This window comes from Sinocyclocheilus grahami, unplaced genomic scaffold (assembly GCF_001515645.1).
Source record: "Sinocyclocheilus grahami isolate Dianchi unplaced genomic scaffold, SAMN03320097.WGS_v1.1 scaffold618.1, whole genome shotgun sequence".
Taxonomy (NCBI): Eukaryota; Metazoa; Chordata; class Actinopteri; order Cypriniformes; family Cyprinidae; genus Sinocyclocheilus; species Sinocyclocheilus grahami.
In genome coordinates, this window is record NW_015505797.1 from 22,463 (window position 1) to 30,479 (window position 8,017).

The window sequence follows — 8,017 nt, forward strand, 5'->3', positions numbered from 1 at the left end:
GAGTAAAAAAAACATGCACAGACAAATCCAAATTAAACCCTGCGGCTCGTGACGACACATTGATGTCCTAACACACGAAATGATCGGTTTGTGCCAGAAACCCAACAGTATTTATATCATATTTTACCTCTAATACACCACTATGTCAAACTGTCTTTGGGCGCGCGCAGGCATCCAGTGCGTGAGGTGTGTACTCGCTCTGGCGTAGTTTACACAAGCGCCGGAAGTGATCTCTCGCGCGTATACGTCACTCATTGTTTACAGAGTGCAGAGGCATTGCAGAAGTGTTCCCTGCCACTGTGAAGATCTAAAGATATTTAGACGTACAGGTCATCACAATGGAAGACGATTTTGATATCAACAGACCACTTGGATGTTTTTGCCCAACCATATTTATTTGAACCAGAATACTCCGATCAAGAGCTCAGAGAGATGGAGGAAGCATCTGCTGCAGCAGCACGTCTTCAAGCCTCAGAGAGACAGAGATCTCTTCAAAAGTGGTGGTGTTCTTGTAGTAAGTGTTGTGAGATGCCAACAGAAGTGGAGAGCATCTGTTGTCACGAATGGAACATAGCAATGCCACAACTACAAGACGCAGACGCGGACATTGCCGAGAGTGTCCCATCACACACCTGCCTGACTGAAGATCCAGAATTTTCTCCACTGTTGAGCCGCAGCGTTTTGCATGTTGTGTTTAGCTTGCCACGTATAAACTGGAGGCGACGTCCCCAAAGAACCTTTCAGTGAACAGTTTTTAAAAGAACAATTTTTTTTTTTAAATTGTGTAAACGAAAATATTAGACCCTTATCAGTTAGTAAACACTGTGACGTTTTTTTTTTTATGGTGGAGACAGAAAGATTCCCCTGACCGGTTCACTAATGCTAAGCAAGTTTTGTGTGCTTGTTTATTAACAATGACATGGAGAAAATTCGATTTTATCTGAATATGTAATGTCACTCACTGTCTGGGATCGTGATTGTTATTTGAAAATGTTAACTTTAACAGAAGGAGACAGATTGGCAGACTCGTACACACTCAATCAATGGATGGACGATCTGACAGGAGTGGCCTGACACACCTCCCAGATTGTCTATAGTAAATAGAAACTGAGGCCATATAAATCTTTAGATGCCTATAACAGTGGCAACTGTAAGCAAATGCAACAACTTGAAGACACACCTGACACATAACATGGGCCTTCACTGTTCCCTCTCTCTACAGTTGCCATAAGTGCACATTCACAAAAGCGAGATGACACAAACGGTTTCCTTTATGTTTAGTTTCTGGTCGTTAGTTAACGTGTTTCCCAATTTCTAATTAGATGGGCATGCATGAAAAATCTTTAGACTCGTAACCAAACCATAATCCATAAAAGACAATAGTTTATTTAACCTTAACTGATATGAAGTGTGCACTGCAAACGTGAGCATTTTTGATTTTCATTTATATCCAGTCCGCTCGTTTTATTGCATTTAACCACAGTTGTCATTGTTTTTTTTGTCTGGAGTGTTCAATAAATTTTTTTTTTGGTCAACTCACTAAGTGCATTGACATAAAAAAAGGAAATTTACTTTTGGTACTTGAGTACTTTTAAAAGCAAGTAGTTCCGTACTTTTACTTGAGTAAAAATCTGTCTTTACAACTTTCACTTGTAATGGAGTAATATTTGACCAGCAGTATCTGTACTTTCACTCAAGTAATGGAGTTGTGTACTTTGTCCACCTCTGGTGAAGAATTTAAAAAAATCTAAAGAACCTTTTTCCACTATAAAGAAACTTTTGTGGAATGGAAAGATTCCGTGGATGTTAAAGTTTTTCATGGACCCATCAATGCCAATAAAGAACTTTTATATTTAAGAGTGTACCCACTAAACTCTGTGCATCGCCGCGAGTGTAGCAGGGGCTCCCTGCAGTACTCAGATGAGCAGGGTGAGTGTGTCGCTTGCCTGGGCATGAGTCTCACACTGCTTCGCCTCAGAAGAAGAAACATCGGGGCAGCGGGACTGATTTTTCGGGCTTGCCCGCATGCTTCACTCTTCCCACAGCACATGGATTCACTAGTGAATTTCACAAGTGAGGATCAGCGTCCCTCATCTGCAGCAAGCGGTTTGATCTCTTTCAGAGGATCAGAAGAGGAAGCTGTTCCCGATGACTCTATGTCACTGACCGCTTCAGATGCAGAGGAGTGGACGTGTTCTGGAGAATATCCTGGCACCCTTCCTCTCAAAGACCCAGCACGGGTCAGCGAGCAGATTAGCATCCTTATTAAGGCTGTGGATGAACTCGGCTTGGATTGGTCAGCTCCTGAAGAGACCACCCGCAGCCGCTTAGACGAGTGGTAACTGCCAGGACGCCATCAACACTCCTCCCGCCAGAGACCGGGCACATTCTTTCCTGACGTTCATGACGAACTCACCAGGATGTGGCGAGCCCCCTATTCGGTGCGCATTCACTCTTCTACTTCTGTTGCCCTCACCTCTGTTGATGGTGCTGAAGAAAAGGGTTATGGCCAGCTCCCCCCTCTGGAAGAGGCGGTCACTGCACATCTCTGCACTCCATCGGCCCTAGGATTAAAGGCCCATGCAGCGCATCCATACAAGTCCTGCAGGACCACCTCCACTCTAGCAGGTAGGGCTTATTCAGTGGCTGGCCAGGCTGCTTCAGTGCGTGCCCAACCAAATTACCGCTGTGATAGCAGACACATACTCAAAAGAACATTTCTCTTCTTCTCATTACCGTTAATGTCAGCTCCCCACCCCGTGCAACAACCTGCCCCTTGAAAGACTCAGACCACTTGGCACCCGGCTCCAGGTTTGGAAAGCCATACCGGGCGTGTTATGTTGGGTTCTGCAGACGGTAGAAGGAGGTTACTTGCTCCAGTGCATCGCCGCGAGTGTAGCAGGGGTTCCCTGCAGTACTCAGATGAGCAGGGTGAGTGTGTCGCTTGCCTGGGCATGAGTCTCACACTGCTTCGCCTCAGAAGAAGAAACATCGGGGCAGCGGGACTGATTTTTCGGGCTTGCCCGCATGCTTCACTCTCCCCACAGCACATGGATTCACTAGTGAATTTCACAAGTGAGGATCAGCGTCCCTCATCTGCAGCAAGCGGTTTGATCTCTTTCAGAGGATCAGAAGAGGAAGCTGTTCCCGATGACTCTATGTCACTGACCGCTTCAGATGCAGAGGAGTGGACGTGTTCTGGAGAATATCCTGGCACCCTTCCTCTCAAAGACCCAGCACGGGTCAGCGAGCAGATTAGCATCCTTATTAAGGCTGTGGATGAACTCGGCTTGGATTGGTCAGCTCCTGAAGAGACCACCCGCAGCCGCTTAGACGAGTGGTAACTGCCAGGACGCCATCAACACTCCTCCCGCCAGAGACCGGGCACATTCTTTCCTGACGTTCATGACGAACTCACCAGGATGTGGCGAGCCCCCTATTCGGTGCGCATTCACTCTTCTACTTCTGTTGCCCTCACCTCTGTTGATGGTGCTGAAGAAAAGGGTTATGGCCAGCTCCCCCCTCTGGAAGAGGCGGTCACTGCACATCTCTGCACTCCATCGGCCCTAGGATTAAAGGCCCATGCAGCGCATCCATACAAGTCCTGCAGGACCACCTCCACTCTAGCAGGTAGGGCTTATTCAGTGGCTGGCCAGGCTGCTTCAGTGCGTGCCCAACCAAATTACCGCTGTGATAGCAGACACATACTCAAAAGAACATTTCTCTTCTTCTCATTACCGTTAATGTCAGCTCCCCACCCCGTGCAACAACCTGCCCCTTGAAAGACTCAGACCACTTGGCACCCGGCTCCAGGTTTGGAAAGCCATACCGGGCGTGTTATGTTGGGTTCTGCAGACGGTAGAAGGAGGTTACTTGCTCCAGTTCGCTCGCAGACCCCCTCGCTTCAGAGGTATCATCCAAACTTTGGAACAGGACAACGATTCTCCGAGCCAAAGTGCAAAGTCTGCTTGCAAAAGGAGCCGTGGAGACTTACAGCTTTTACAGCCGCTACTTCCTTGTTCCCAAATAGATGGCGGGCTCAGGTCCATCCTCGATCTCATGCATCAGAACTGTGTGCTGATGAAACACCCATTCAGGATGCTGACTTAAAAACAGATCCTCGCACAAACATACCCCAGGGACTGGTTTTTAATGGTAGATTCGAAAGATGCTTACTTTCAACATGCAGTCCTGCCATTCGGACTGATTTTCCAGAGGATGCTCAGCCTCATATCTCCAAATTGGGTTGGGGAGTACTTTACGAGGGCAGACTGTCGTTTGGCTCCTGGACCAACCTGGAGCAACGCCTGCACATCAACTGCCTCGAGATGATGGGGGTTTGAGATGAAGCCCTAAAAACCTTTCTACCAGCCTTAAAAAGGCACTATGTACTGGTTCACTCGGCCAACATGATGATGGTAGCCTATTTAACTCCCTAAGGCAGTTCCAGGTCACGCTTCCTTTACAGGATGTGGAGACGCCTCCTCCTATCGGCACAGTACAACCTACTCTCACTGAGGGCAGTTCACGTGCCGGACAGGTTGCACTAAGGAGTGTCCAGGGGCAATGCAGGAGAATGGAGACTACACCCCCAAACAGTTCAAAAGATTTGGTCTGTCTTCAGGAGGGCAGAGGTGGACCTCTTCAGATGGCTTCCCACTGGTTGCCCTGCTTCCTCAGGTCATCAGAAGGGTCAGGGAAGTCAGGTGCTCAGTCCTCCTAGTGGCCCCACTCTGGAGGAATCAGAGATGATCAATGTGCAGACGTTTACAGCTCCCGCGAATGTACCATTTTGGAGGCTAGAGCCACATCTATGAGACGCCTCTACACCCTTAAATGGTCAAGCTTTTCTGATTGATGTGCAGCATGGAATGAGGACCCGTCCTCTTGTGATGTTGTGATTATCACCCTTCTGGCTCTTCCTAACCCAGAGAATGAGCAGGGTCCCAATTCACTCTGCCTGATTCTGGCTCCTAGAGTATATGTAGAGCAAACTAGCCACTTTCGGCACTAAAGGAGCTCTTTGTATGCTTCAGAGGCTGCTCTAAAGGGCTGCCAGTCACGAAGCAGAGATAGATAGATGCTAAATTCCTGGCTTATGCCTCAGTGGGCTTACAGTGTCCTATTGGAGTGAGGGCCCACTCCACCAGATGAATGGCCTCCTCCTGATGAGATTTGTGCGGCAGCTGGCTGGTCTTCGCCATCTACCTTTGCCAGATTTTATAGCTTGGACGTCCCTGCCCTTCAGGCACGGATTATGTCTGCTTAACTTACCTAATCCCCTGTATTAGTGGAGAAGATCTTATTATGTAGACCCCAGCTTGGTGGCTCCGTTCTGCACTTGCTAAAAGCACAGCGCTATTGGATGCATTTAGACCATTCGATAGGGAACGCTCCGTTACTAATGTAACTTCAGTTCCCTGAGATAAGGGAACGAGCGTTGTGTAAGTTGCCATGCTATAAGGCATGCAAGTCGATGACTGTCGATATCAGTTGAAAAATTCTGACGAATGGTGCTCCGAGACGACTAATATAGCAGTCGGCTACACCCCTTTTGGCAGGCTGAAGCACCATTTGTTTGTGCAGCTACACAAATGTGAACAATCAGGCTTCAGTATCAGAGTAAACAGGAATTTCCCCATAAGCGTATTAACGCAATACTAATTCCCTTATCACAGGGAACCCCAGGTTTTCAGCTGTCCCTCCATTTCAACTGTCTACCCTATTCATCAGACTTCTTTTCACATTCTTTAGCAAAGTTTTAATGTCTCAGTTTTGCGCCAAAGAGCAAGCAAATGATCTTCTTTTTCTTGGAGACCGTCTATATTGACAGTCAGATCCTTCATGCTGTCTGAGCTGTCACAGAAACTCTGATTTCCATTGATAAGCCCCATGCCAACAGCTTTTTAGTTGGCCACTGAACTGTATTCTTTTACGTGGTTGTGAATTCTCACAATCAGATTTCTCATTTCCTCCGGTAATTCTTTTTGATGTGGAGCTTTTATGCAGATGTAATGGATCAAGACGACTACGAGATTAAAGGCAGATATCGTATGAATCACTCTCATGTGCTTTGTTACTAAAATTGTAAGTAATCTCAGACAGCTCAAGCTAAGAAAGCTACAGAAGAAGCCACATGAGGACAGGAAGGTACTGAGATGGCAATGGGTAACCTTTTCTGACGTTTGGTCCGGATCGACTCTACCTCTGTTGTCATGGCCAGAGGAAAACTGGCCCCTGACTGAGCCGGGTTTCTCCCAAGGTGTTTTCTCCATTCCGTCACCGATAAGAGTTTTGGTGCCTCTGGCTTGCTTAGTTGGGGATGCTTAATTTCCAGCGATATCGTGGGCTTGATTGCACAGATACTATTTAAACTGAGCTGAGCTGGATGATGACATCACTGAATTCAATGATAGCCTGCCTTTAACTGAACATTGAGTGTTTACTATTATCATTTTAACATTATTGACACACTATTTTCCTAATTAATGCTGTACAGTTGCTTTGACACAATCTGTGTTGTTAAAAGCTCTATATAAATAAAGATGACTTGACCTGATTTAGAACATGAACACCACCACATCTCAGGAGTCCTTGTGGTTGTGCCACCGCTGCTTCCTCCATCTCTCTCAATTCTTGGTCGGAGTATTCGGGTTTGAACAAGTAGGTCGGTGCATGAAATGCAATGTTATCCTCTTTCACATCTAAAACATCAGCCATTGTAACTGTGAGCTTTAGACGTTAATACTTCTGCTGGAGGTCTGCACACAAGTCCTCACTCTCCGCTGTAAACAAACAGCGCCAGCTTACGTGTGAGTATGCGACTGTGCATACAAGATTCAAGATTTTATTTGTCACATACAAGTCATATAAATATACACTCTAAAAAATGCTTGGTCAAAACAACCCAATTGCTGGGGTTGTCCCTATTATACCCAGCACTGGGTTGCATTTAACCCAGCATTTTTTAGAGTGTACAACAAGCAGTGAAATGTAGGTCTGATCTACTCAGTAGACTGTGCAATAAAAATAATAAAATAGAATACTTTTTTTTTTAATACAAAGGAAATATATACAGTATATATACATATTTATTAAAACCCGAACTGTCAATGTGCAACGATTGAAACTAGCTAACAGTGTGCAGGGAGGATGACCTGCATAGATCAATATAAAGTGCAGTGTGCAGAGTGTTACCGAGTAACCTTTACGGTCCTGTACTGTTGTTTTAACAGTTCTCACTGTGTGCCAGAGTGCGTAACATGCTGCTTTGTAATCAGTCATGTCTCTCGACAAGAGCCCTGCATTCACCACTGCCTGGATCGTTCTATCAACCCATGGTTTCCGGTTAGAGAATGTTTTTATTGTGATGTTGTGTTAACTCCTCAACAAGCAGGAAGGTTGCGCTAAAGGTAATGATGTTATAAATAATGTTCAGTTTCTTGCACAGACCAATCGTTTCGCTTCCGTCAAACGGTTCCGAACAGAACCGATGCGCGGGACTCGAAGCCGAGGAAGCGGCCAGAAGAAACAGTGAAATGTAGCAACATCACTGACCTGTTCAGGGCTTCAAGTGCAGGTCCATTTCATCTGTAAATACGCTAGATAGTTTTGACTTTATTAACGTAGTTGAGTATTAAACTGCTAGTATCTGCTAGGCTATCAGTAGCACCCCATTATTATCATCATTCAGAATACTGTGCTAAAGGACGTCAATGTCGATTGTAAAGCTACATTAAAAAATTTAGCAGAGATAGATATTCACATGGACTTATTGTACAGGGAGGGATGGAGCTAGAGACAGCAACACAAAAATAATATGAGTAACAGGCTCACATAGTGTGTTAGACTTTTTCAACAAATGTATTGTAGACATTTAGGCACTTTAGAAAGTGTTTTAATACCCTACCAGTCACAAGGTTTTGATCAGTAAGATTTTTTATGTTTTTTAAAGAAGTCTCTTCTGTTCACCAAGCATGCATTTATTTGATCCAAAATACAGCAAAAACTATTATAT